The 27,616-nt window shown below is 38.6% G+C and overlaps 1 protein-coding gene across 3 annotated transcripts in view; it reads right to left on the minus strand.

Moving 5' to 3' along the window:
- NKAIN3 (sodium/potassium transporting ATPase interacting 3) overlaps window positions 1–27,616 on the minus strand; it is a 337,593-nt gene that overhangs the window by 60,459 nt on the left and 249,518 nt on the right. The window lies entirely within an intron of this gene.

Genomic DNA, 27,616 nt, shown 5'->3' on the forward strand with positions numbered 1-27,616 from the left:
TTGGAGAGGATATCAGAATATTTTATATGCACATATATAAGTAAAAATACTTTTAAAAGATAAAAGAATCTCCAAATATTTGTGATGGTGAGATGGAGTGAGAATTAGATTTTTTACCCATACATTTAACAATGGGAAATATTATAACCATAATTTAAAAATAGATTTGCTTTGAAGCAGATCTTCTTTTGCCCTGTATCGATGTCGAACAAAAGAACTGTATTTTTTTTTTTTTGCATGTCATTTAAATTGACTGTTAATTTTTACCTTCTCTTGTAAGAGCAGTGACAGAAACAGGGCAGGAGGTGAGAGCCAACCCAGCCTCTACTCAGGGCAGGACACAGTGAAAAATTGCTTAGATTCACCATTTCCAATGTGAAAATCAGTGAGGTCATGAAGAGAAATGAGGGTTGCCTAGTATTTCCTGACAGCCCCAGTTTCCTCTGATGACTCTTTCTCAAGGACAGAATGACACTGGGCTCTCTGGTTTCTCCAAGCATTTTTCTCTCTTAAAGCTGAGAGATTTGCTACAATTTATAGCCATGATCAGAACAAAATGTCAGATGGTTTTGATCAAATGTTAGGCCATAGAGCAGTGCCTTGGGTTTATTAAAGTAACTCAGGGAAAATTTTCAGGTAGTGCCTTAGGTCTTCATTGTTGTTTCTTTTTCATATCAAAGAAAATATCAACTAGGCAAAGTGGGTCCAGTTAGAAAAGCTGCCCAAGTGAAAAAAAGTCTGATTAATATTGAGCTTATAGAGAATTTCATTTTAATGGCAAAATTTGTGTGTGCTCTGAAATACAGGTAACATATTTAAATATCTGTGACTTGAATAAATATATGAAAACAAACTGCTTGATATCTTGAAGAAATAAGTGCGGATTGCTGATGAAAAGAGCAGGTATTTAATTTTCATCCTAGACTCCTTCTAGAGATTTTGTTAGTGATACTGACTTTTGAGGCAAGTCAATTAGCTGACCAGAGATCTATTCCTTAAAAAGCCAGAAGCAAGGGTCACACCAAAGGTTTTTCTAAATCATGCTCTGGTAGACTTTCAAGGCTATCACGTGTTGAATTTGATACTTCCTTTGATTGTTGTGACTCCAACAAAGATATTCAAATTGGAAAAAGAAGTCTTCTGAGACAAACTTGAATGATCCCATAGAAAAGATGTTTTATGGAAACAAGAGCAGTGTTTTTGAGGATGCAGAGATGTTCAACACTTAGGGGTCTCTTTATCCCTGTAATTCAGGGGTGTTTTAGTCAGTCTCTTCACAAAAAATTCCTGCAGACAATTCCTCTGTCAGTTTGGTTTGGGCAGTAATCTCTTAAATTTCTCTACAAGATGTTGCCTGGACTGATGTACAAAACCACTGAGTTTCTCTTAAGGATTTGTGCAACGAGAAACTTTTGGTGCTTGCCTGTTTTCTGTCTTGACAACTTCATGCTTACAGCCCTGTACATTCTGAAGGGAGCTGCACTGATCAGGGAATGGTGGCTGGCCTTGGGAAAGGTTGGCTAGAATGGAAAGAGAACACAGTCACACATGTGACAGTCAGTCATGGGATGAGGAGGGCTGGTGGGAGGGAATGCCAAGCAGAGAGAGGTCAAGCTTTGTGCCAGGCCTGGGATACAGGGGCAGGTGTACAGCTGAACCAGGATGCCATTCAAACCCACTTGGAATGCACTGTCAAACACCTCTTGAGGTTAAGGTCAGAGCCTGGGCCTCAAAATTTAACTTCTTTTTAAATTTTATTTTGTGAAATTAATGGGTGGTTTTTATCAAACTGACCAAAGCAAAGAACATTTTTTGTATTAAGCATGTATATCACAAATTTATGGAATTTGCAAATTTAGCAGCAGATGCTGCTCGCTGGTCCTGCTATAAAGTGTATCTTGATACAATATGGAAAATATAAGTCTTTTTAAATACATCTGGTGATTATTTGAACAGAAATATGCACAGAAAAGTTTGCGAACTTATCTTAAATAGAAAATTGCATTTTCAGCATATTTTTTTCCCTTGAAAGCAATTTACCAAACTGACCTTTGAAAAAGTGCTCATACAAAATAAAGCTAAAGAAATTTAATGACCTTTTAACTATTTATCATTTAAATACCATATTAATCAACTAAGAACTGTAAAGATTATTTTGAAAATAAGATTGCATTGGGTGTTTTAAAAATTCAAAGTTTTTTCTCCACTTCATTCTACGAAAAAAACAAACTACAAGTCATAATAATTCTAAAATTCTTGGTATTTTAGCCAGAAAATAGAGGTGAAGTTGGCCAACAGAGCCACATTATGCCCTGTAGCAATGCAAATATTTAGTGTTTGATTACTGTTGTAGCAAAGCACAGTTTGAAATGATTTTAAAAAAGTGACCTTCCCACTTTTAGAAATCTTTCCACATGCCTAGAATTCTGAAGTAATTGTACAAATATATATGTTTATGAATATATATACTATATATAATATTTATGTACCTATATTTTATTATTATAATAATATTTTTATGCATTGCTCTTCTAAGGACTCATATCTGTATAATTCAACCACAAAAACAAAATCCAGACAGAAGGAAATACAAGAATTTTTGAGAACATGTGTTCTTATTTATATAAACCATTTAGGTTAATATGAATTTTTTCTTTGAACATTTTGAGAGCAGAATGCAGTAGGTCCATGAAGCCAGCTGGATTAACTATTGAAACAACCCATGTGAAAGGGTGGCACTTTATAATACCTGCAAAAATATTCCTGCAGAAATTTGCTTTGCTGAGGAAGACAATAGTTATTAATGTCACATTGCAACAAAATTAGTTTCTTATGAAACTCTTCATTTATTTACATCGCTTCTTCTTTCCTGGAGACGTATATCAGCTTGCAATATATGCAGGTTGTATGATCCTGTAATTTGAACATAACAAGCTAAGACATAGGTCGGCAAAGTGCAATGTCCCTCTCACTTTTTCTGCTTGTAAAAGCATTTTATGAAAAGGTAATAAGGCAGAAAAGACCATAAATGTAAAAAAAGTGCCTGCATGCGTGCGAGTCACACTTCCAGACAGCACCAATATAATGAGACAAGTTCAAACCGGGATCACTTCCCGGCCTCACTTCCACCTGCAGGTCTGCCTCGGACACTGGTCCACAGGTTCATTTGAAGCATGTAGGTGCTCAATTAGATGTTTTTATGATGCCTATTAAATTATACAAGGTGTTCCATGCTCAATCCTGTGAAGCACTCATTAGCAGGTGCTGTAATGGTGAGCAAGCTTGATTGCAAAGGCAGAGGTTGGACAGCTCGCTCACGTTTTCTGAATCAAGCTGATTTTAATTGCCTGCCACCATACACACTCAGTGCTGCTGCAATGCCTCATCTTAATATGGAGAACTAAAGGCCCTGCCAGCTGTGCCCATGCTTTCATCTCCCTTTCAGGCACAGCTTCATCAATGGGGCACAGGACTGAAGGCAACCAAGGGAAGGCGAGTGCTCCCTGGCTCAAAGAGCCCCCTTAGGAAGACAACCAGTCCTCCAGGCAGTGAGATCAGCACAACTTTGTGCTGCAGCCCTGACAGTATGCTTGGCTCTCATATCAGAAACAGCCAGCTGAACTTGATTTCCCTAACTTGCTCACAGCTCTCTCTGTTGCTGCTTTGCAAGGCTCCTGGAGCCTGCTGCAAGTTTTCAGCAGCCTGGAAGCTGCTCAGAGCTTCTTATTTCATTCCATATTTCTCTCAAGCACTTGTCTTCAAAGGAACCTCAATTACTTCAAATCAGACCGACAGCTTGCTTGAAACACATCTGTGAGTCCTGTGCCTCTGACTCACATCCTTGCCTTTGTTCACTATTAACCCTACTGTTACTTGGCTTTTCTTTTAGTGTCTACCTTTCTTGCAACTATCTGTGGCTCAGCAGTGAGCCAGAGAGGACATTGATCTGTGACTAACACTCATGGTGACACACTGTGTGACAAGTTATGTCAACACTGGAGAGAGGTCACAGGACTAAGGCACTTATTAACACAACACTGGCTGCACAACGCAGCACTGGGAAGGGATGGCCCTGGCAGTGCCTCACCAGGGAAGAAAAGCCCATAAGAAATGCCCATGGAAGAGACCTCATTGTCTCTGTGCACATTGGTGATTTTTTTACTGTACAGCTCCTTCAGGGATGTTGCTGGGCTCCCTCTGCACTCGGGGACTGCTCAGCCAGAAAAGCACAGCCTCACAGAGCAAGGGCGTGAGGTAGGAGGCAAACCATGATGTCTTAGGGTGACTTTATGATGCTTGTATCCCCAACTGTCCTGTTTATGCTGGATATTAAGTTCTGAACCTTTAAGGCTGGTTCTCAGAGCAAAGGGTGGGGGCGAGGGGGGGAAGAAGTGTGGAGTTTGTTTTCAGAAACTGGACTCACTCCTCCACATTCCCGCCTCCTGGACTGTGTTGTCTGCAGCATGGATGGACAGCGGGACAGAGCTCTCCTTCATTTTCTTAGTTAGTTTTTAGCTAGCTGAGGCAGTGAATTTCCCCAGGCTGTGGTTTTTCTTCTTGGAACTGCTCAAACCTGCCCTGGACTCAAAACCCAGAAGAACACCTGGAGCTCACACCTGTGGCCCACCAGGGCCTGGGGTGCAGCATTTCCAGTGCTGGTGGGACTGATAAGAGACTGAGTGAGCTGAGCCACACTGCACAACTTTCTGAATTTCCCATCTCTTCAGAACAACAAGAGGTTTTCTTGTTTAATATCATTAATTTTTTATGCTTGTGAATACTTTACTTGTTAAATAAACAGGTTTTTTCTACTTATTTTCAAGGAAATATTTTTCCTGAACCAGTTGGGGGAAGGGTCACTTGAATTTACTTTCTAGAGGGACCCCATTCAAAGGTTTCCTCCCAAATTTGCCCTAAACCATGACACATGGTCTGCCTGAAGGGGGAATATTCCTGCTTCTAATCCACAGGGTAATTTCAGGCTACATTAGACAGTGCATAACATTTCACACTAATATTTACTAAGGGATGACTAAGGTGATAGCATTTACATATCTCTTACTGGCTCACAACTGTTTGTATTCCCACACTGACTGCCTTAAAAGAGAATCTATACCTTCTGCACATTACATTTACAGCAAAAGTAATTGAAAAATCATTTTGCCTCTTGCTGCTATGTATAATAGGGAGAATTGGTATTTCCTAGGATTGCTACACAATGTTCCTTTTATATTAAGGAGTCTCTAAATGGACAAAGTGACTTTTAGCAATTACCTTAGTGGTAAAATAATATAGATGAGATAACAAAATAACACCTGTTATCAAATCAGCTACTAGACATGAAGAAGGAATCGCGTGTCTGGAACTTTGTTCTTACCAGCTAAAACCTTTGGTCTGATATCTGTTTCCTGTGTTTTGTACAACCTTTGTAGGTACCTGGGCTAAAGCTTCAGACGTGCCAGCAGAGAGCTATCATCAAAGGTTAGACTGGCAAGACAGAAGAGGCCCAGACTCAGGGACACTCTGCAGTCGTACCATAGGAGCAGAAGCAACCCGTGAAGAAGGGAGGTCGCTTTATCTATGATATAAATGAGGCTGAACTCAACTCACCATTTGGTGGGTGAAATTTTTAAATGATGCATTTTGGGAATTCAACACAAATATGACATCAGTGGTTGAAGACTAACAGTTGCCATCTTTTCTGCTGGGCACCACACCTCAGGAAATATTGTGGAGGATCCCAGAGCACAATGGCAATGATCACAGACTTGGCAATTGTGACTGAAAGTTGCAAGTGGAAGAATGGGTACAGGTAATCTAGAGAAGAAAGGCCATTGTACATATGATAGTTTTAAATATGTGGAAAAAAATTAGAGAGAAATAGAAAAAAAAAATCTGTGGTCCATTGAATGGAAAAAAGTGAGAGGAAAATGTTCTTCAATTTTAGTAAAAGACATTTAGGTTGGAAAACTTTCTATCTATAAGAATTTTTAACTAGGAAGGCTGGAAATGCTGGCATAGCCAGACTTTGCAGAACAGATTGCATGAACAACTCTAAAAGATGGCAAACATTACTTGATCTTGCCTCAGTGCAAAAGCAAGACCCAGTGATCTCTTTGAAATACCAAAGAACATTTTTCACTTATTCAGTAATGTCTTATTAAACAAATATTATATGCTAAATAAACAAATATTAAATTACCAAAGGAAGCATTGCTAGCAGCAATTTTTTTCCACCAAACATATGTAGTGCTGAACCATACTTATAAACATTGCAGACTAGAAAAAGATAAACTGAGAGCAGATTTTTGTTTCCTTGGCCATATGTCAAGGTCAGTTGTTTATTTACCTGTTTTCCCCAGCAGCTATATCTGCTGTAAATTCACCCCACAGACTACTTTCTCATTGGAAAAAGATACAAAGAAGATAGCAAGTCAATGTCCATTCATTGCTTTTTCTTAGATATTTCATAAATACCTATTCCAAAGGCTTTCTAGAATTCTGGGAGCTTGAGCAATGTTTTGACACATATGTCTTTTTGTGAAATGCATGAAGTGTGTTAGGAAGCTAAAAGCAAATCTGTATATGGTGTATGATAACAGGAGGAAAGAACTAAGGAATTCCTCCTAGGCTGTAGGTGATAGTTACTGCCTATGTGTCTCCCTGACCTACTGATGGGTTGGTTGATAGCGGTAACAAGGGTCTAAGCAAAGCAAATAATTCCTTGCGCATTTCAGAAATTTGTTGTTTCTTTGGAGGTGCCTTCCAAGAAAGGCCCCCAAGAGCTCTTTGCAGAGAGGCAACAAGAAAACAGGGCAGGGTGGTTGTTGCTATTAACTCCAGAGCTAATGCAGAAGAGGAAGGTGAAAAAAAAATGGCAGCAGGATGAGGAGAGCTGCATGGCTGGGCCTGGCAGGGTGGGCTCCGTGCAGAGACAATACAAGACACCATGGTGTTCACTCTCATTCCTGCAAACCAACACATGGGGCATTTCAGACTACAAAAAAATTACAAATAAAAGTTGGACAACTCATCTTTTAGTACTTCATATCTGGTCAAAGTAGAGTCCCTACACGCAAGACAGCCCTCCCACCACAAGACAACTCTCTTCTTTGTTAGCTTTTCTTTTCTGCTGTTGCCATAAATGCTCTTTTTTCCCTCGAATGTTAACCTGGGCAGCCCATGAAGTCCCGGGGGACGGAGAAAAACATTTTTCCATATCTGTCCCATTTTGAGCAGTAGGTGGTAGCAGGGTGGGAGTAAGGAGTCTGAGAACTCAGGACAGGAAGACAACTAGAATGGTGCTGATGCCACAGTGCTTACCAACCATCTCTTTTAGCCCTTTATACAATCATGTGAATATCACACTGTGCTGAATTTACTCTCCTCTTATCTTTGGGCCTCCAACACCGGCAAGCCAGGTACTGTGGGGCACTCATGAGAAGGCCTGGCCACTGCACCTCACTTCTGGGCTGGGACCCACCAAGGCTTGCTAACAAGAAGGGCAAACCTGAAGTTTTCAAAGCAAGTGGGACAATGCTCATGGAGATGATATTGTAGCCAGATCCAGAAATTATTTATGAAAGAAAAACATGTCAATGAAAAGAAATCCTACCTCATCAAGACGAAATCTGAAGTTCTGACACATCTTTATTCCCACAAGAAATTTTCCTCTTGACTTCCTGAAAGAATCAAGGCTTTTGGCATTTCATCTTAAGTCCTCTTCTCTATTACAGTCTTTTTTCATATAACTAGAGAGCTGGGCTTAAAGCACAGGGCAGAATAACCCATTTCCAGCTAATAATTATTATTTGTACAGTCAAAAAGTTGTGTCTAGAGTTTATTTATGTGGAAGAGTTCCTGAACAACTTTCTGTAATAGAAGCACAAATATAAGTCTATTCCCATAAGATTTGTAAATGAGTGTGAGAGAAAACAATTTTTAATTACTTACGGCTAGTAGTTGGGCCTTCTAAATGTTCTCTCCAATTTAACAGACCCAGGCTGTGAGTGCACAATCATAGATATTAATGATGGAAAAGAACCAGAAAATTCTCTTTAGCTAAATACTGTTGTCCTCTCTCTTTGTGATGTCCTTCCTAAGAAAAAGCCATGAGGAATTGCTACGGCATCTGTGCATTCCTTTGATGCTTTGTACTTGCCCAGTTCCAAATCTTCAGCATTGCTTTGAGCATATCTGCTCAGCTGAAACTCTGTTAATGACAGCAGGTTTTTTACTGCTTACTGAGATTGATGCCTTCTTTGAAGGCTGCTTGCTCATTTAGATCCTTGCCTGGTAGTTAAAAAGCAGTAGTACATGCCTGTGTGACAGGCATCACTGTTCTGTCTGCTTCATACCACAGGTCTCACTGTAAATCATCACTCACAGACAAGACACTACTAAAACTTGAGTGAATGAATGTTCAGAGAAAATCAAAATGCCAATTAGGAAATGACAAATGCAACGTGTTCTTATTTATTCAGAATTATAACTTCCAAGATAAATTCATTTCCAGTATCTAAACCATGAGGGGTTTTTGTCACTAAGTTATCCAGAAGAAGATCTGGTAAGTCTCTGATTACTGCTGACCATGTCTTGTGCCTGCACGACAGTAGCCCATCATCAGGCAAACAGAGTGCTGAAAGCCATGACCCACTCTCTCTCAAACAGACTACTTATTTTCTGAAATTTATCACTGGAGAAAGCCTAAACACAGTGCCCAAGCAATTGTTCACTGCAAAAACGAAAATAAATAAGTGTGGGAAAAAATAGCTCACAGTATCCTGTGGTGCATACAAAGAGCCTGGCCAGTGCTATATGGAGCACCCTTCTTCCAGGGCTGTCTCATTATTTCACTCACTGGCAGATGATGTGCTCCTTTTACACCAGCATTGTGCTTACCTGGACAAGTACAAACAGAATCACTCGGCCAACATGTTTATATCAAAGAGTTCAGTCTAGGAGGTGCTCACCACCTTCTGAATTAAGAATTAAGAATAAGAATTTTTTTACAAAATCAGAAAGATGACAGAAAAATTACCAAAGACACTACAAAGGAAGAAAACAATGATAGTCTAATTTGCCCTAGATTGTACAGTACGTGTCACCAGAGCAGCAACTAGCAATTCTTCTTAATCTTAGCATCCTTTTTTTTTTCTTGAGAAAGAATAAACAGCAATTAGTCCTAAATATGAACAGGTATGAGACAGCCCAGTGTCAATTACCGTCTACATAAATGCATAGAAGAACAGTGAAGAGAATTGGGGTATTTCAAAATTGGTATTTAATTAGTAATGCTCTTTCACTTGAGTTCAGACACACTGACTGGAGCTAACACTTAACCTAGAAATGTCAGGCTAGGTTAGGCATGCACAACAGGTACTGATATGGAAAGGTGCTTAACACTACCCCTGAAGGATGGATCAAAATATGTACAAGATATAGAGCATCTGTACTTTCATATACTTTGTGCATGTACTGCTTAGAGTCAGCTTACATGCTCTAAAGAGCACCCCTGATGTTAGAAGCATCTTCATACATTTTTCACTTTTCTGCCTTCTCTGTGAGTCCTTGCTTACCTTGCCTCCTCACTGTCATCAGCAAAAGCATGAGGTAATGCCTTTTGATCACTCCTGGAGGAGCTGCTCTAAGTGAACAATTTGCTGGGCCATTGCAACTCACCTCTTGTGTCAGTGCAAGACAACCCTAAGGGATGAAGCCTGCTCTGAATTAACACAGAATTATAGAATCATTAAGGCTGGAAAAGGCCTCTAAGATCAAAGTCAACCATTACCTTGGCACTGCCAGGCCCACAACTAAACCATCTCCTGAAGCATCACAGCTACATGTGTTTTTCAAACACTTTTCTGGGCACCCTGTTCCAATACTTGGCCATTGAGATTTTTTTCCTAATATCTACTCAAATCTAATAATAATGATCAAATGATAATGAAAGAATGAATGTGGCTTGTTTAAGAGCAGTTACTGAAACAGGATCCCACCATATTTCTGTGTAGTCGAAAGCAAAAACACTGGACTTTCCCCCATCTCTTCCTTCCTGCAGACGTCAAACTCCTGCTCTACAACAAAGATCTTGTTTTTTCTAATTTGTACAGTGGCATATTTTATCTCAGTCTCATTCTCAGAAAAGTTTTGACAGTTCAGCTAATTAAGCTTCAGACATTATCATACTAGGAAAATTTTTAGGCAGAATGTCTCAAATTTGGTAGAATTAGATGAGAGTGGAAGATATTTTGTAAAGCTAGGTAGCCTTAATGACAATGATGATCGGGCATGTGCCTACACTAATTGGTTAGTGGTGCAGAACTGCATAGTCAAACAGATGGATCTTAGAACCTCATACCTCAGCTTCACACAGACCAGGTTCCCCTGGTTTGGTTTGCCTTTAGTTTATAAACTACCTCTGGTGTGATTCATCAGCTGAATGCCTGTTTCAGGCCCTCATGCCTCATGTGTTTTTCAGGAGTTCCTCTTCCAGCTCAGATTCATGCAGAAGGAGTCCAGATCACGCACATGGAGATGTCTCCCTGATGTGAACCCCAGCAGAACAAGCTGGTGTGGCTGAGATGCATCTTGTAAAAGCCAACTCTCATCAGAAATTAAACACTAACATAAATACATGGTACAAGTATTAAGGGTATCATTACAGGAGTTGTACACCAAATGGTTTTCGCTTCTTTCTACGCAAGCTGGTGCTTGTTGTTACTATATTGCAAAGGTTCCATATTGGTGTTTCCTTATTGCAAGAATTTCATACCTCCTTGATGGTTCTCAAGGGCATCTCCTCTAAGCACTGCCTCTTCCTTCTTCTCACAGCAGCCAGCTGACTCCAGTTCCCCCTAAACTAACCAACCCACTCTTTTATAGCACTCTTCTCACTGGCTACAGCTGTGGCCTGTTAAAATCAGGCCTGCTCCTAATCTTTAATAATTGGCCCAGCTGCAATTCTTTAGGGGTAAGATTACTTTCGATACCACCTTTATTTTCTTATATTCTACCCCCATAGAGGTGTTAATGATTTTTGCCTATGTCGACTCTTCAGAGTGACATGATTGATGAGCAGAAGAGAGAAATGGCAAAGCAGGAACATCAGTGACTTAGCCCTCAGTTCAGAACAACTGACAAACGTAAAAAAAAAGTCCTAAAGCTGACAGGTAAGAAAAAAGTGGGAAGGGAGCAAATGCCTTGCTCTGCAAAGAGTGAATTAGTCTACCTGATGAATAAAGGTGAATTATAGTAAGGTCAGTGAGGGAACCATTGAAATTGCTCTCAGTTTAAAGATATTACTAATAAATTTGACTTGAACACAGTCCATGTGATAATATCAGAAATGAAATGAAAGATCCACTTTAGGAACAGGGCAGCCTTACAGACCATAAGGCTCACAAAGTTGCCAGCTGGCATTCTTAAAGCCATTGTACCTATAAAAATCCAACCAATAAAGTCTAACTCGATTTTTTTTTTCAGTTTTATTTATTTGTCTCCTTTACATTTCACTAGGATTATTGTTCAGTGTGAACTACTCATTTAAAAACTACTAATCCACAGAGCTCAGCTGATGTTGCAGCAGGTTGAAATGCAAAGCAGTTCCTCCTACCTTACATTCTCTCCAATATATGCTGCATATATTGACTTGGAGAATTAGGTGGTCATAGCCTAATTCTTCCTGAATTACACCCCAAAATACTGTGTGTAGCTGCCCAGAGAATAGGCATATGTGATGCAGAGCCATGCTGTTAGAAGTATTAAGTAGCAAGCAAAATATTAGGGTTTAGTTTGAACTAATGTGGTGCACATTATAAAATCTCCACATGCTGGAAGAAAGAGTAAATCCTCTGTGGTTTACTCATAAATATTTAAAGGATTATCCAGTCCATTGTGTAGTGAATAACCAAATGCATTCTGATGTAAACCAGCCTAGCTCCTGTGTTTATATTGTCTGTCTGATGGAACACAATTACAAAACAATTTTTCCTTTTCAGATTTCTACTTGAGCTCCTTGAAGCACCTAGAATTTGAACTTGGCAATGCAAGACTGCAAATGCCCAGGGACCTGGCATCATACAGATTAGAAGTGCATGTATTCTTCAAGAACAAACTATATACTGTATAGTTTATACTCACTTAAATATGTTCTGTAAGGGCAAATCAATATATTATAAATGTACATCCTATATTTTTGCTCCTGCTTGGGATTTCTATCACCAAGTAGAGCAAATCCACAAAAACAACTTAACTTTACATTTTCAAAAAATGAAAACTGCATCTGCTTTTTATTATTGTATTTTATGTTCAGAATGAATATGGCTCAGGTGTAGACTTTGAGTTTCAATTTAACATATTCATAACTGGGGCAATTGGCAAGGTCTGCTACTTCTGACGGATGTAAATAGTGAAGCTCAGCCCTAAATGTGTCTTGTCTTTTTGTATTTTTTATCTGCTTGTTCCCCAGCATTCAGTTTATTTGCTGTTGAAAGTTCTCTTTTATCAGAAAATCAGAAACTGAGCCAGGGACTGAAATGCTGATTTCAGCCACAAATTAGAAACTGAAAAATAAGAGATGAAAGCAGTGGGAAAGGGAGCCTGTACTGTGCAGATGTACTTTCATTTTCAAGAGCCTCTGTTTCCTCAAGTGAAAGGCAATTTGACAAAAAAAAAAAAAAAAAAAAAAAGGGGGGGGTTAATTCACCATGGAAATGTGCAAAACTTTTCAAGGCAAAGTCTTTGCATATGCTAAAGGCACAGATGATGTTCCATGTAAAGCATTACTTTTATCTTTATTGTTTTGAATATGTTGGATCATAAGAATGGACACACTGCAACTGCCACTTCAAAGCTGTACAGATAATCCCACATCCCACTTGCTTTGTTTGCATATTTAATTCTACTCAAGTAAAAGCCAAATCAAAGCTCACACTTTCTTCTCTGAAAATTTTATGTACAACCTTCCTCATTACTTCAGCTCATCTAAACCAGCCTAAGTTACAAAGATTCCAACTCATTTGAGGATATTTCTATTTACTGTGTCTCTTTCCCTTACTTTTCACAATGAAGTGCTTCAATTTCTCACTGAATGGAAGTCATCAATCTCCACCACGTTCAAAAATCCTTCCTCTGTAGATCAGGGGGCTCCTAATCTGTGGAGCAGGTGTTGATGTTGAAGCAGGAGCAGCCAGAGGAATGTGATTGTTTCTGATGCATGAGACAGTCATTGTCAATCAGTCTGCATTGCAGGTGTCAACAAAAGCAAGGTCAGGCTCCAAGGTGCAAGACATTTTTGCCTGTTCTAATCCATGAGACTGAAAAATGGGGAGGAGAGCAGGCAGTCTGTCCCCAGGTTTCCTATCACCTGTCTGCAGGCTTTGGGGGACGATGTGGTGCCTGAGGTGACCCTCTCAAAAGAGGAAAGAAATAGCTGCAAATGTAAAATGCCTTCATTCAATGAAAAAACGTTTCCAGATGACAGGGAGCAGAGAAGTCCAGCGTCTCTTCGTCTGGCAGTTTTCTTCATTCCCTCCCTGAAGTCTTTGAATCTCTGTTCAGGTTCTAAAGGAGACACCAAAAAGTCGAGCTCTACTGCTGAAAGCCTTTCAACCCCAAGAAAGAGGTCGAGAATATTAATATGAAAGCAAAAGAGATGGTTTGGAAGGGTTTAAAGATCAAAAACTTTTCAATGTCCTTTCTATTCAAAGCATTTCAAACAGCAAAAAATATTCAAGTTAGGAGAGCTTTAAGTGAATAAAGCCTTTTTTCTGGATTACATTATTTCCTCATATGGCTTGATTTACAGTTAAATATGTAATTAGAAATAAATATATCATCATGATACTCCTTTGGTCTTTCATGAATTCTGGCACCCTACATAGCTAATGTGTGGATTCACTCCTTTTTACCAGAGGGAATACTTTTTTCATTCCCTCTGTAAAACCCTATGAAGAATTGAATGTCTAGAAACACACTCTATTGCAATGAGTGCTGTAGGTTCAACAAAATTGCTAGGAAGCATGTGAGAATCCTGGAAACTGCAAAGTCTACACAATCTTCTCCTTATTTATTGTTTCCTACATAAATTCTTTATCAATGAGCATCTAGGGACTTTTTTTCAACCTGCATCAGCTTTACATCTCTGTATTTCCATTTATTACACTGTAATTATTTCCCGTGAAAAAGGTGGGGTGTTTTAGTGGTGTTAGTTTACAATATTTTAATAAAAATGCATTACTCCCCTATGAAAAAGAAAAATCCTACATCAACTATTTTCAAGCAGCACCTCTAGACTGAAACTAACAGACCAAAGGAGAAAACACCAGTAACTATAAAATATTCTTAGCCCAGAAGTATGAGAATCTGCCAATTTCAGATCATAAAGAAACAAGCACCTAAGAGATTACAGCCTTATTTATCCTTTTTGCTTACAGACCTCCTGTGGAGTCCCATATCCATTGTCTGTGGACAAAACCCACAAATCATTAAAGTAAGAAGATTTTCTGAAAGGCTTAAAACCAAAAGCAAACACTTAACTCTTTCAGGCACTCTATTACAAGAGTAAATTGGACATCCCCCCATGTTTGATAAAGGAGCTGAAGAGTTTGTATGAAATTGCAGGCATGCTACCGGGCAGTCATGTTCCTGTGAAATTGAGTACATTTCCTCAGTGGTGAATGCCTGGTGGTGAAGTATGAATTCTCTTTAATGTGGGGTTGTGTGCAATCTCACAGCTGGCCAATGAAGCCTCTTTATAGTGGACAATGAAAACCAGACAGGCAGTGTAGAAAACAGGGGAAGAGGAATCAGAAACACCAACACAGTCCCAAACCCTAAACAGCTTTTGTGACTGCACAAACACTATTGGAATGTCCCATTTATGATGCTGAATCACAGAAAACCCAAGCAAAGAAACTCCACAGCACCCTTGCTTCCATGAACGACATGGCAGGAGTAAATAAAAGGGGCCAAGGCACAATCCCAGCACCCCTGGATAAGTGGTGTGTCTGCCATGGCTCGCACCTCAGCACCTATGTTCTCCTTGTCTCTCTCCCAGCACAGACACAACAGGGTGGGCTTGTGTGCCCAGGCTCCTGGGCACAATCCCTGACCTGTGCTGTGCCCACCATTGGTAGTCAACACCGCCTTTTCAGATTTCAGTAAAGCTTTTGATATTGTCTGTCACAGTGTCCTTCTGGACAAAATGTCCAGCACACAGCTGGACTCTATGAGCCTATGAAAAACAAGACAGTAGTAATGTGCACACTCAATGGGAAAAACAGAGGATGATGCTCAAACTCATCTTCTGGCCCTGTTGGGTTCATCAGTCCAGACAGGGCTACTGAAACTCTGCAATGCACACCAAGTGTATTGTCTTGTCAGCATGAGAATGTCCTGCTAATATAAGTATGACTGATACAGAAAGCAGAGCATTGGAGGGGAATGGCAAACTGTTCTTTCTAGGACTTTCATAATCCATTTTAGCTGCCAGTGGAAAGATGAGGAGATTAAAAATATTCTGAAGTCTTTTGTGCTTTTTTCCTTGGTATCTAATGACTTCAAACATATTGTAATTAGATAAGATTGCAAGGGAGAGTTATAGAAGTACTATTGTTAATGATATATCATATTATAATATTAATGTAATTGTACATTGTACCATATCAATACAATTTTATAATAATATTCTAGCTTGCATTAGAAAAAAATTCCATGGTTAAAAAAAGTAGACTCTGGTATAATAAACCCAGATTAAAGTATCATCTTTACATCACTATGTAGGATTTGCACAAGAAAATAAAAAAGCTAAGGCAAAAAAAACCCTTATAATAGGAATATTTCTCAAGATAATCACTAATTTTTAAAATTATGTCTATTAAAATTTCTGCTTGTAAGGACCTGTCCTATTTTATCTCTTGATAAGTTGTACCACTTGTTAAACTTTGGTAGCATGAGGCTGATACGGTCCACATTACAAGTGAACAAGACAGCCCAGATAACAAGAATGATTTTTGAAGACTGAAGGGTGTTTAAATGAGGCTGCAGTTTGAGCCCACAAATGAGCATGCTCTAAAACTAACAAATGGAGCACAGACACTTTTCTTTTATAGTTGGGTTTTGGTCAAGAATCACATTGATGGTTCATTTTCTGCTAACATAGGCAGCGAACTCACTTCCTTCCACAACAAAGGGGAAGCTCAAAATGTGTGCTGAACTTGGTAGGTGCTCCTCCCTGCCTGTGGCAGGAAAGAGAGAACTAGATGCTCTCTAAAGTCCCTTCCAACCCAAACCATTCTATGACTCCAAAAACCCTGTGTAGTGACCATGGGATATGACACATACACAGTCCCAGATACTGTCTTGAATTTTGGGTGGCAAAAGGAATTTTGAATTATTGGGGAAGCTGAAGTAAATTACCTTGGTAAACTTGTGTGCTTTTTTTTTTTCCTAAGAAGTAATCCTATCCTCTATTTGGAAGTTTAAGGAATAGCATTAAAGTTGCTTTCTGAAGTAAGTTAGGTGATCTGGGGTAGCTGTCATTGCTAATTAGGCCTAAGACCCTTTTCAGGCAAAACAAAATAAGCACACGCAAAAGAAGAGAGAAATCAACACCAGAGCAAAAAAAAAAAAAAAATTGCAACTGCACCTTCTAGCATTGCCGCTTATTTGCGAGATTTGTGAGATCAGTAGTGGGTATGGTATAGAATTCTATAATTCGCTCCCACTCTTGGTCATTTGTATCCATAACAAAACATGTAGCAAATTGATTTCAGCTGCCCAAAGCAATGACAGAAGTTAGAGTCATATCAGGGAAGGAAAATATGTCTCTCTTCATAGTTAATCCAGATCTCTCTGCAAAAGTGGTAGAGAAAATAAGAACATAAAGGGGAGAAGTAAAGGAAGTGCAAAGCTTGCAGTCCAGTTGTGTTCTAGACTCAGGTCCTCTTTGGGCAGGTTTGGAGAGAGCATCTGTATGTGAGGTTACTGGCAGAATCATGGTCCCAGGAAGAGGAAAGGGAGAACTAATTACTAAACACTTGAGTCTTTCCAGTTCACTCCTGCTTGCCAAGGCAAAAATCAGTATTCAGGGAGAGGAACTTGGCAACCCCTGGCCATTAGTGATAAGAGATACCAAGAAGATGAACTTTGTAAGAAAAACCTGGGAATCAGCATATTACTTGAATCAACACTCAAGCTGGTGTCTGGTATAATTGACCAGGATGCAACTTTAGTTTTCTGTGTTGATCTTTATATTTTAATTTACTATTAAAAGATAATGTTTTTATATTATGCATGTATGTGTGTGAAGATATCAGGTACATTATAAACTAAGTAACAAGATAAAAATAAATTAAATAACTCATACATAAAAATGGAAACGATCATGTTCTTTTAAGAGGCTGTTTAATTGCTTATCAATTTTACTGTCATTCACAATGATTATCAATTAATCTACATAGCATTAATTTACATAGGAGGTAATGGGAAGTTAAGCTAGAAAGTTTCACATCACTTAGAATGATTTCTTGAAAAATCTTTACTTATAGCGTAGATTCAGACAGATCCAGCAGATGTATTTCACCACACCTGATTTATTCAATTATCGTTTTCAGACTAACATCAGCATTATGGAACAACACCATTATTCATCATTCTTTTCCTTCTCTGGGGACAATTGTTTCAACTTAAGCCTTCTACATGGGTGAAAAGAAATGAAATTTGTTTCTCGGACCTCTACTTTAACATGATTCTGTCCTTTTGGAACAGTTACTGACATCACAAAAAAACTCACAAACTGAAAGTAATTTACATCAGTTTCCCTTTCAAGACCTCTAAAAATCTTACCTATTTAACTCATAAACAAAACACAGCAAAGAAATGCCTCAAGCATCCATTTCACTCAGTGTTTACCTATTCTGAACCTTCAGAGTACACAAAAATCCTTATAGTTACTTATTCCTGGACATACCCTCACACAAACTGTCCATCTCATCTGTGTTTGTGGCTTTTCTTTCAATTGCAAGTCTCTCTTCCTTTGTTCTATAAAAGTGTATTAAAAGTGTCTAACTTGGGCAAGTTAGACAACTGCTGAAAAATTTAAACTTAAAAAAAGGCAAATTCACTAGGTAACTCTATGTAACTTACTAATGTAATATTGTAAAGCATCATTTCTTAGGTTTTTATCAACATGCATCTTGACTGCACTCATGTACAAACTTCTTATTAATCTCTCTCGGTATATTGCAGTGGCAGCCAAACTCTGCTCCCTGGTACCTTGTCTATAATCCCTCTCCACTTTCCTTTTTCCCCCATGGAGCTATTCATACACCTAATCTGTGAATAAGGAGTGTTGTGGCAGCCATCTCCTTTGGCAGGCTCAGAAACAGCAGAACTACGCCTGCATCACTACTGCAGCTCAGTGCCTTTCCCTACACAATGTGTCCAAGGATTTTGCATGAGCTGGGCTCTTTCCATGCCCAGCACCTTCCACAGGAGAGCTGAGAGGAGATAAGTATTTGTGGCAAAGGATGGAACAGTCCCTTATTAAGTCCACCATGCCCTGTAGTCAAACATGTCACCAACATGGGTGGCGACATGGGAAAGCACATCCTGAGCTAGACTCACACTCCTGGTGGGATTCCCTGCTCTGCTTTGAAAAATAAAAAGGAAACAGTTACATTTTTAACAGTTTTTATGATACTAGATAGAAAACAAAGAATGGTCACAAGGTGAGCAGATTTATTACAGAATTTGGGCAAGAAGACGTAGCTACAAAAGCTATGAGGGCAGCATTTGCATAGAACAGGGCTTTTAAAACTTACTCTTCACTGCAATCTTCCTGTATCAAAACCTATTTTCCTTGAAAACCTCATGTGTCCTTCTGTGCATAGCTCCGAGAGTGTAGTGGTTTTGGTTTGCCAATTTGAGATTCCCCAGCCAATGCACCAAATAATGCGGTGGGTTCAATGTTGGCTAAATGCTATTACACACTGCTAGATACTGCAGGGCAGCAGACAGAAGTGGGATTACAGGGAGGAGACTATGCTTGATATGGTGAAGAAGCTCTTAGGAGCTCCCCTCAGAAAAAAAATCACTTCTGTGGGTGGCTCCAATGGAAAACCAGCACAGAGAGCAAGTAGTTCCATGAGTGCATATGCACCCTGACTTCCCTCCTCAGTGAAAATCAAATAATTTCCTCAAATCTTGAGGAGTATGGGTTGCTTCACTGCTTGTTTAATGAAATCCTTCCCCTGGTATCTCCTATTTCCCTAGGAAAAGACAGAGAGCATTGTAAATCCCCGGAGACTGCATTTGAGAAAAGAATTCTTTCTGCAGTCCAGTCACATTCAGGCAACAAATTTCAGTGGAAGAGCTAGGCTGTGGATTTAGTACATGATTAAAAGAAAAATGTCCTGTCAGTGGAAGCTCACACAGAGATGGGTTTTAATCAGTGGATAGTTTTCCCTCATATAAGAAAGTCTGGGCACATGGGTATCAACTACAATATGCAGAAAGAATCATGCTGCTGAGCAGGAGTGAGCACACATTTATTACTGTTAGGCTCAGTGAGACTGCAGTGGGAGGGTCACCTCTGGTTTGCCTGTGTATTTTACACCACATGTGCAGGCTAAGGAATAAGTAAAATAGTAAAACATCTTTACTTCAAATCATATCTGAACGTAAAAATCAGTTAGAGAACTGTGTTCTTCAGAAATTAAAAAAACATAACAACACAACCAAACCAAACCAAAAAAATCCAGCAAAGTCAAGCCTATCCAGAGCTGTCAATCATCATGTGAACTCCTAGCCTAGAGAAGATAATTTCCTCGGTTGGTTTATCAACTTCACAGCTGGAGCAAATCTGATGCAGCAAAGCTCTCTGCACAGAATTGCAGCTTGGCAGAAAGGCACAAGTTTTATTCCACCTTCCAAGTAAACTATCATGCCCTGATTCCCACAGGCAGCTGAAAGCTGGTGAATGTCCTGAGAGGCATGAAGACAAATATCTTAGGAAACAATGTGCTCTGGCCTTTGGAATTTCCAGGATCTTTGGTGTCCCAGTAGCTCATCTAAGTGTTAAAGGTTTCCAATGATATAGTCAAGAAAATATCCCTAAAGTTCAAAGCAAATACTGCTTTCACTTTTCTTAATGAAAATGTTTGATTTATGTGTTCCCTAAAAAAAGGTTTAGATTGGCAATCTCTGTTACATTTTTCACTTCATTCTCTTACGATTTCCAAATGCCTGGTGCAACATTCAGCATTCTGCTCAGCTTTAAAGACAGCATGTAGGCATACAAGTTTGCTGAGGCACTTTAACCTGTCTTTACCTCCTTCACCACCTCTCCTGCATGTTTGCAGAGGTACTCACTTGTATTGGAATCAATAATCACCATGTTTACTGTGCACCAGGCTGCTACAGTTCCCTGCTCAGTGCTAGTTCAGGTTAACTTCAGAAATGAAGTCCAATGAAGGAAACTAATCAAAATGAAGGTATCTATCTGAGAACTGCAGTAACTAAGTTGCAGCCATTTTGTCTATGGCAGTGTTTCTGCCATAGGCACGGCAATTATGGGCAGAGGTTGAAGGGGGGAAACCAACTATTTTCTAAATCTCCCAGTTGCTTCCAGTTCTTCTGCATAATTGGACTGAAATGTTAGTGAGCTCCATAAAAATTAAAATAAACAATCACGTTTTATTTTTACTATAAATACTTTTGTGGAAATAGAAGTATTTCAGAATTCCTGCACAGAACTTCAGTAGCATTTTTGACAATTCAGAAATTGTCACAGTAATTTTCAATGTTGTGTAAAATGGCAAACAACTCTATATCAAGTATTAGAAAATATGCAGAACAATTTCTTATGTAGATTGCCAAGATGAGGGCACTTCTATACTGCTAATGCTTGAACTGTTGTCTGCTATGCCCTCAGTCTCAGCCAGCTCTGGTGCAAAAGTTGGCCAAGATTTTTTGACAAATCTTTATTATAGTCATTAACGAATGAAAATGCAAGTAGCTATAATATCATGATTTTCAGTTCCTTTTAAATGAGCTGCTTGAAAAAGCAGACATCCCTGGATTGACAACTGAGATGAAAAACCACAGATTTATCTTGATCCTGTCTCACATAGCTGCTTTATTGACCCAGACTGGTAATTAGACAAATATACTTGTGTATTTTACTATCTACACACAGCCATGAATAATGATGTCTGACTAAATTTAGCAAGAAAGGATAAAGGCATTTCTAGAATGCCTTTAGTGCAGATACAGTCTCTCACTATTTTTCTTTCTCTTGGTTATCCTTTTTTAACACTGAAGGCTTGTAAATGGCAAAGGTGAAATGGGCTGTATGCATCCCTGAACCAATACCACAAACAGTGGAGGAATTACACAAGGCATAGATTGTGATACAAACACAATGACACAACTACAACAAAGCAGTGGAGGTAAATTCAAATTTGCACAAGCCTCTGCAGCCTCTTTGCAGTCTGTTTCAGAGATTCACAACTCCTCTGTAATATTGCCCAGGCTGACAAAAGTATTCTGATTTTCAATAATCTGGTGATCTCACTAAATTTACCAATAAATCTGTGAGAAGCCAACAGCCTACCATAATTTTTTATTCACATGACCAAGAGACAAGTGCTCCTGGCTATTCTTGGGTTTATTGTTGTTGTGATGATGATGCTTATGATGATGGTTGTGATGAAAAACAGGCCTATCTTTCATACACTTTTCTGAAGAAATGCTGAAGTTCTAGTCTGCCAACAATGAAAAAAGTTAATTTCCACACCACTTTGCAATTGTTTATTATGAAAAAGAAGACCAACTCTTTTCTAAATGAAAAATGTGGAAAGAATGCAAACTAAAATTAAAGAAAATATGTAATACCTTGAGGACAACTATATTTTACTCATGTAATTCCTGTAGCTCTTAACTCTAAATTACCTCAGGCTTTTTTATCACATGTGAATATTGACTGGCTTTCTGAATCAATCACATGTCACTCAAAGAAATGGAATGAGAGCAAGGAACCTGCCTGAGCACTGGTGTCAGCCCCTGCAGGGATTTTCTCTGGGGAACACCATACATGATATTCTTCCTTGCATTCTTTTCTGTCCAATTATAAAAATAGCAGGGCCATAACTAATGGGAAAAAGGGGCTGCTGCAATGACCCAGAGGAGCCACATTATTTATTGATATCATTAAACCTTTTGTTACATTTAAATAAATATGAACCAAACTGCAGCTCTGGCTGACTGAAGGCAGGACCAAAAGCTGCTTTGCAACCTCTTTTGGAGCAATTCCTGGAGCTTTCCCAACTGCATAGAGAAGGTCATCTAAACATCAGGGATAGAGGAAGAACCATCCAAATCAACCCAAAAAAGCATTCAAATTTATGGGTCAGTAGTAAAAGCTTGGTAAATGACCTGAAATACATTGAGCCACTCCAGCACTGACCATGATCATAGTCTCTATAGCTCAGTAGTCACAGTGTTTCCCTTGATTAATTATTTACACAGGACTCATAACCTCCATTTTAACGCTGTTGTGCTAAATATCTTTTTAAATTAAAATCTATTTTTCTGTGGTGATGATGAAAAAAAAAAGCACTTAGGTCTACCAAATGTCATAATTAATTCTTATGTCAAACAATCAACATTTGGCAGATTCTTTGAAGACAGCAGGGCAGAAATAATTCACAAAGCAAGACAATTGCATGGAGTCAGTATGAGGCACTGACTGGTGACAGATATTGAGAAATTAAGTCAGATCCTTGCCTATCATTTCCCTATGGATATGATGCTTTTGTGTACTGGAGAGAATAGAGATTAAGAACATCAGAGAACTGTGAGGAAAAAGTAAGAGGAATAGAGTCCTCACAAACAAGAGGGTGCAATGATCTTTATGACACAAATGATTTTATTATTATTATTATTATTATTATTATTATTATTATTAATAATAATAATAATAATAATAATAAAAATAAAAAAAATTCAAAATATTTGAAATCATCATATCTGGTTAATTAAAGCAGGATAACCCAGCAAATGTATGGATGACAAGTCTAAGAATACTAACAAGCAGATTTTTAGAAGTATTTAGCATCAACCTATATCAATAGTTATGAATCTTTTGGGCAGGTAGGGGCCATTTTTATAGAAAATTAGGAAAGAGCTTGGGCTGCATAGGGCAGACTACTGCCATCAGATGAAGGGAGGTGATCCTGTCCCTCTGGTCAGCACTGCTGAGGCCTCAGCTGCAGCCAGGTCCAGGTCTTGAATGGAGGGGGCAATGGGGATGGAGTCAGACTCTTCTTAATGGTGCCCAGTGCCAGGATCAGTGGCAATGGGTACAAACTGGAACACAGGAGGTTCCCTCTGAACACCAGAGAAAACTTTTTCAGTGTGAGGGCTATCAAGCCAAGGCACGGTTTGCTCAGGGAGGTTATGGAGTCTCTCTCCTTGGAGATATTCAGAAGCTGTTTGTTCACAGTCCTGGGGAGGCTGCTCTAGGTGCACCCAGCTAAGGGTCAGGGGGGTTGGATCAGATGACCTCCAGAGGGCCCTTCCCTCCCCATCCCTTCTGTGTGATTTTTTGATACAGAGATTGCAATTGTTCAACTAGTGGTAGACATTTTACTGAGCATTCAGACACTGTTGGAAGCTGCTGTAGAAGCCCGTTGCCTCTTAGGGAAAGCATTCAACATTTACAAATTCATGAGTTGAAAGTAACACTGGGAAGGCATTTTTTTGGGATGTACACTTTAGCAGATGGTGACTCTGCTCACAGTGACCACAGTATCCAGTTGCAAATTTGGCTACCAGGAGTGCTTTTTCTTATATTTCTGATATTACAACTTCATTATATTCTGTAGAAAGTAATGTATTTTTCTATTTGAATGTGTGTTTTGTGCTTGGCAGTGTATGTGATAAGCTCTCCACTGCTGATAACTTTACCTTAGGCAGATATGCTCACTGCCTTTTACTTCACTATGGAAAAAAATTCAGTATTGTTAATCTCCCTGTATTACATATTTGTCTGAATTTATACATGGCTCTGCAAGAGAGGGTTTGGGTTTTTTTTTTGTGGCTGTTCCTCTTCTGTAGGTCCAGCAGGCCGCCTGAGGATTACAATAATTGACACTCATGAGAGGCAGCAGATGGACATCCACAAAGTAAACGAGAAACTTCCTTCAAAATATCCTGAATTTGCATCACCATGCCAAAGAGCTTGCGTGTTTTGCATGTTTTTAGGCTTAGGGTTTTCACTTTCTTTGCTTTCCCCCATCTTTCAGTGGTCTGGATTTTAGGTTATCCTTCTATACCTTGATGAGAATGGAAGGAAAAGTAACTTCACCTTGTCCAACACAGCATTGAATGAAAGTAAGATCTCCTGGCCCAGAAACATCTAGTTGTGTCAGCCCATTGCTCTGCCAAAATTTATTAATTTTCCTTCTTCAGCACTGATGAAGTCATGTGGCTGCTAATTCCAGAGTTAGCACAGTGAACCCTGGCTTGGGGCTTTGTGCTGCACTGTGTTAATGTCATATCAGGCTCTGGGTCTAATACAAATCTCTCTGCAATAACTTGGAGAACTTTTTAATGTTCAGGCTATTGAAGCCAGCGTGTACCTGGCATTTAATATTCTCAGTGTGCATTAACTATTTTCCAATAACAACAAAAGTAGTATGAAATGTCTCTCTCAAAGATGCTAAGCTGTCACCATTTTGACTGTATTATTAATTTGTCCCCTGAAAATTGAGGTATCTGTAATGATGACCTGCCTTGCATTTTAAAGATGTTGTGCAGAAGAATTTATTCATAAAAACAATATATATATTATGCCCTACAGCAAATAAATATAGATTTTAAACACAAAATTTAACTATAATTATTCTTTACTATTCATTGCAGCCCATTCTCCCATACTTCTCTTGAATCTCCCTCAATTTAAAGAAATGTTTAACATCTTCAACTACCAATTACTTACATAGGCACTGAGAATCAGGATGAGATACAAAGTTACTGGTTCATCAATAAAAATATATATTTTGAAGCAACTAAAAAGCAGATGTAAAAATAGCTTTACCGTGTTAAAATTAAGTAAATAGATGTTAAGCCTATTTCCTGAAGCAGGGTTTAATGTAACTGCAGCTGCAGCATTCTCTGCATATAAAACTATACCAGTTAAAAAAAAAAAAAGTCACCTTTAAAAAATGCTGCTAGTGGGTTATATATCTCGACAGGTATCCAGTACTTACCCCTCGGAGGTGTTTCTTCTTTCAGAGGCCCTAACTCCCTACCAAATGGAAGTGTTTGCATTCCCAGTCATTTGGACAAAGCCTAGCATGGTAAAATGATTTGTTATGCCAAGGAAGCTTTTTACACTGTAAAATGGTTTGTTACACTACTATTGCCTCATAAAAATGTTAAGAAAACTAAGTAGATAGTAAGGTCCAAAAAGGAATAGTATGCTTTTGGGACTAGCTACCAGGAAAAGGTAAAAAAAATTATCTCATGATCTGCATACAGTTCCCCAGTCCTTTGAAAAGACAACTGAAATGACCTTTTTACTAACAACTGAAATTAGTACTCCAATTAGGAAAAGAAGTTATGCATCCAAAATGGATGGGAACTTCCTTAAGCCAGTAGTATTCAGAAATGGGAGGAAACTGCAAATTATTTGATAATCCAGGTGGTGGCTTCTCTATTGTGGCATGGTACATGAAACAAGCATAAATTACAATTCAGAATGGAAACTGAAGTACAGATTCATGGTATGTTAATCATAACATGTCACGGATGGCATAGCAACATAGTAAAACTGGAGGAAAACCTCACATTTTGTACAGTATTTTAATTTTAGCATTGTTTATATAATTCAAAGCACTATCTGAAATGGGAAACTATTTAATTCACAGTCATGCCTCATAAGTTCTGGGCACATTTTAAATTTTTAATTTAATTAAAATTTTGAATTTTTATTTAATCCAGCACAGCAATCAGTCAGTTCTTTAGAAAGAAAAGGCCAGTTACATCTTTAAATTTTTAATTATTACAGAATTTCTCTATTTTTATATTCAATATTTTTTAGTTTGTATATATTAATTGTGTTTGTTCTAATATTTGAATATTAATATTTGTATTCCTGCCATTTGACAGAAAAGTACTGCACTGATAAGTGCAAAAAACATTTCCTGTGATCAACAACCAGCTGAATTTAAAAATAATTTAAAAAATAATTTCAAACTTAAATTAACCAGTGAGATTTATTCCACAGATGTCTTTTACTTTGCAAGTGGTAGTATATACCAGATTGTTAGTAAAACAGCTTGAAATACTGAACAGATCCGAAATATGCATCCCTTCTGGCTGTGCAGACCAGGAACCTCACCTGACTAGCAGGTGTGGACTGCAGACTGCACCTCTTGTCCCACTGTCTAACAGGGTCATCGTGAGGACCATGAGCCACGAGCATTTATGTTCTCGAAATAGGTATATTTTGAGATATACCTATAGATGTACCCCTGGATATCTGGGGTGATCGATCCTGTGTGCAGCCACTCAGAGTCTGCCAGCTGCATTGCACTACCCACAGCTATGAAAAGAAAGAGCTAACACTTCTAGAAGATCACACACAACTCATGCCAAATGATCTGTAAATCACAAGCAGAAGCAGCCAAGAGGAAAAACTGTGGCCAAGACTGGGTTGTTGCTCCCAAAACAACTGATCGAGTCCCAGCACTTTCCTGCACTGCAGGCTTTTACAACAACTTCTTGTAATTGCATTTTTTGACTTGTGTTGCAACAAATGTGGACAATGGAGGTAGAGTGTTCTGATAATGCAGAGTTCAAGGAGAGAAAGAATTCCATGGTTAAATATAAACACGTACTTTAATTTCTAACATATTTTTTACCTTTTTCAAGGATCAAGCCATAGCTGAGTCTGGGAAGAAACTTAGCTACATATCATGTAAAATACATTTACAATCAGGGCTGAATAAATGGCATCATTGATTGTGAACTACTGAAAGGTTTAGCAAATTAATTCTGGGCAAATCTGCTTTGCTTTGCTCTACATCTCAACGAATGAGAGCCAAGGACTCAAGTTAATTTCCACCTATCCCAGCTATGGCCAGAATGGGTATTAGGCCTGTACAGAGCTTGAAGAGATAAAAGGAAAGAAAGGAACAGTGCACATTTTAATAATGTGTATATAATTCTCTAATTCAAAACACAATTAAAAATCTCTGCTGTCACAGACATATTTTATGAAAAATCCTTTTGCTAGGATTTTTCTCCTGAGAAGCTGAGAGACCTCAGAAATGAAATGTAAACAATAATTATCTGCTGCTGTGGAATGCAACAGGTGGATCTTTGATTGGTCTCATGTGGTTGTTTTTAATTAATGGCCAATCGCAATCCAGCTGGCTCAGACTCTCTGGTCAGTCACAAGATTTCATTATCATTCCATTCCTTTCTAGCCTTCTGGTGAAATCCTTTCTTCTATTCTTTAGTATAGTTTCAATATATCATTTTCTTTTAATAAAATATATATCATAAAATAATAAATCAGCCTTCTGAAACATGGAGTCAAGAT

This window comes from Melozone crissalis, unplaced genomic scaffold, assembly GCF_028551555.1.
Source record: "Melozone crissalis strain CALT ecotype California unplaced genomic scaffold, PUWL_Pcris_2 ptg000042l_1, whole genome shotgun sequence".
NCBI classification, from domain to species: domain Eukaryota; kingdom Metazoa; phylum Chordata; class Aves; order Passeriformes; family Passerellidae; genus Melozone; species Melozone crissalis.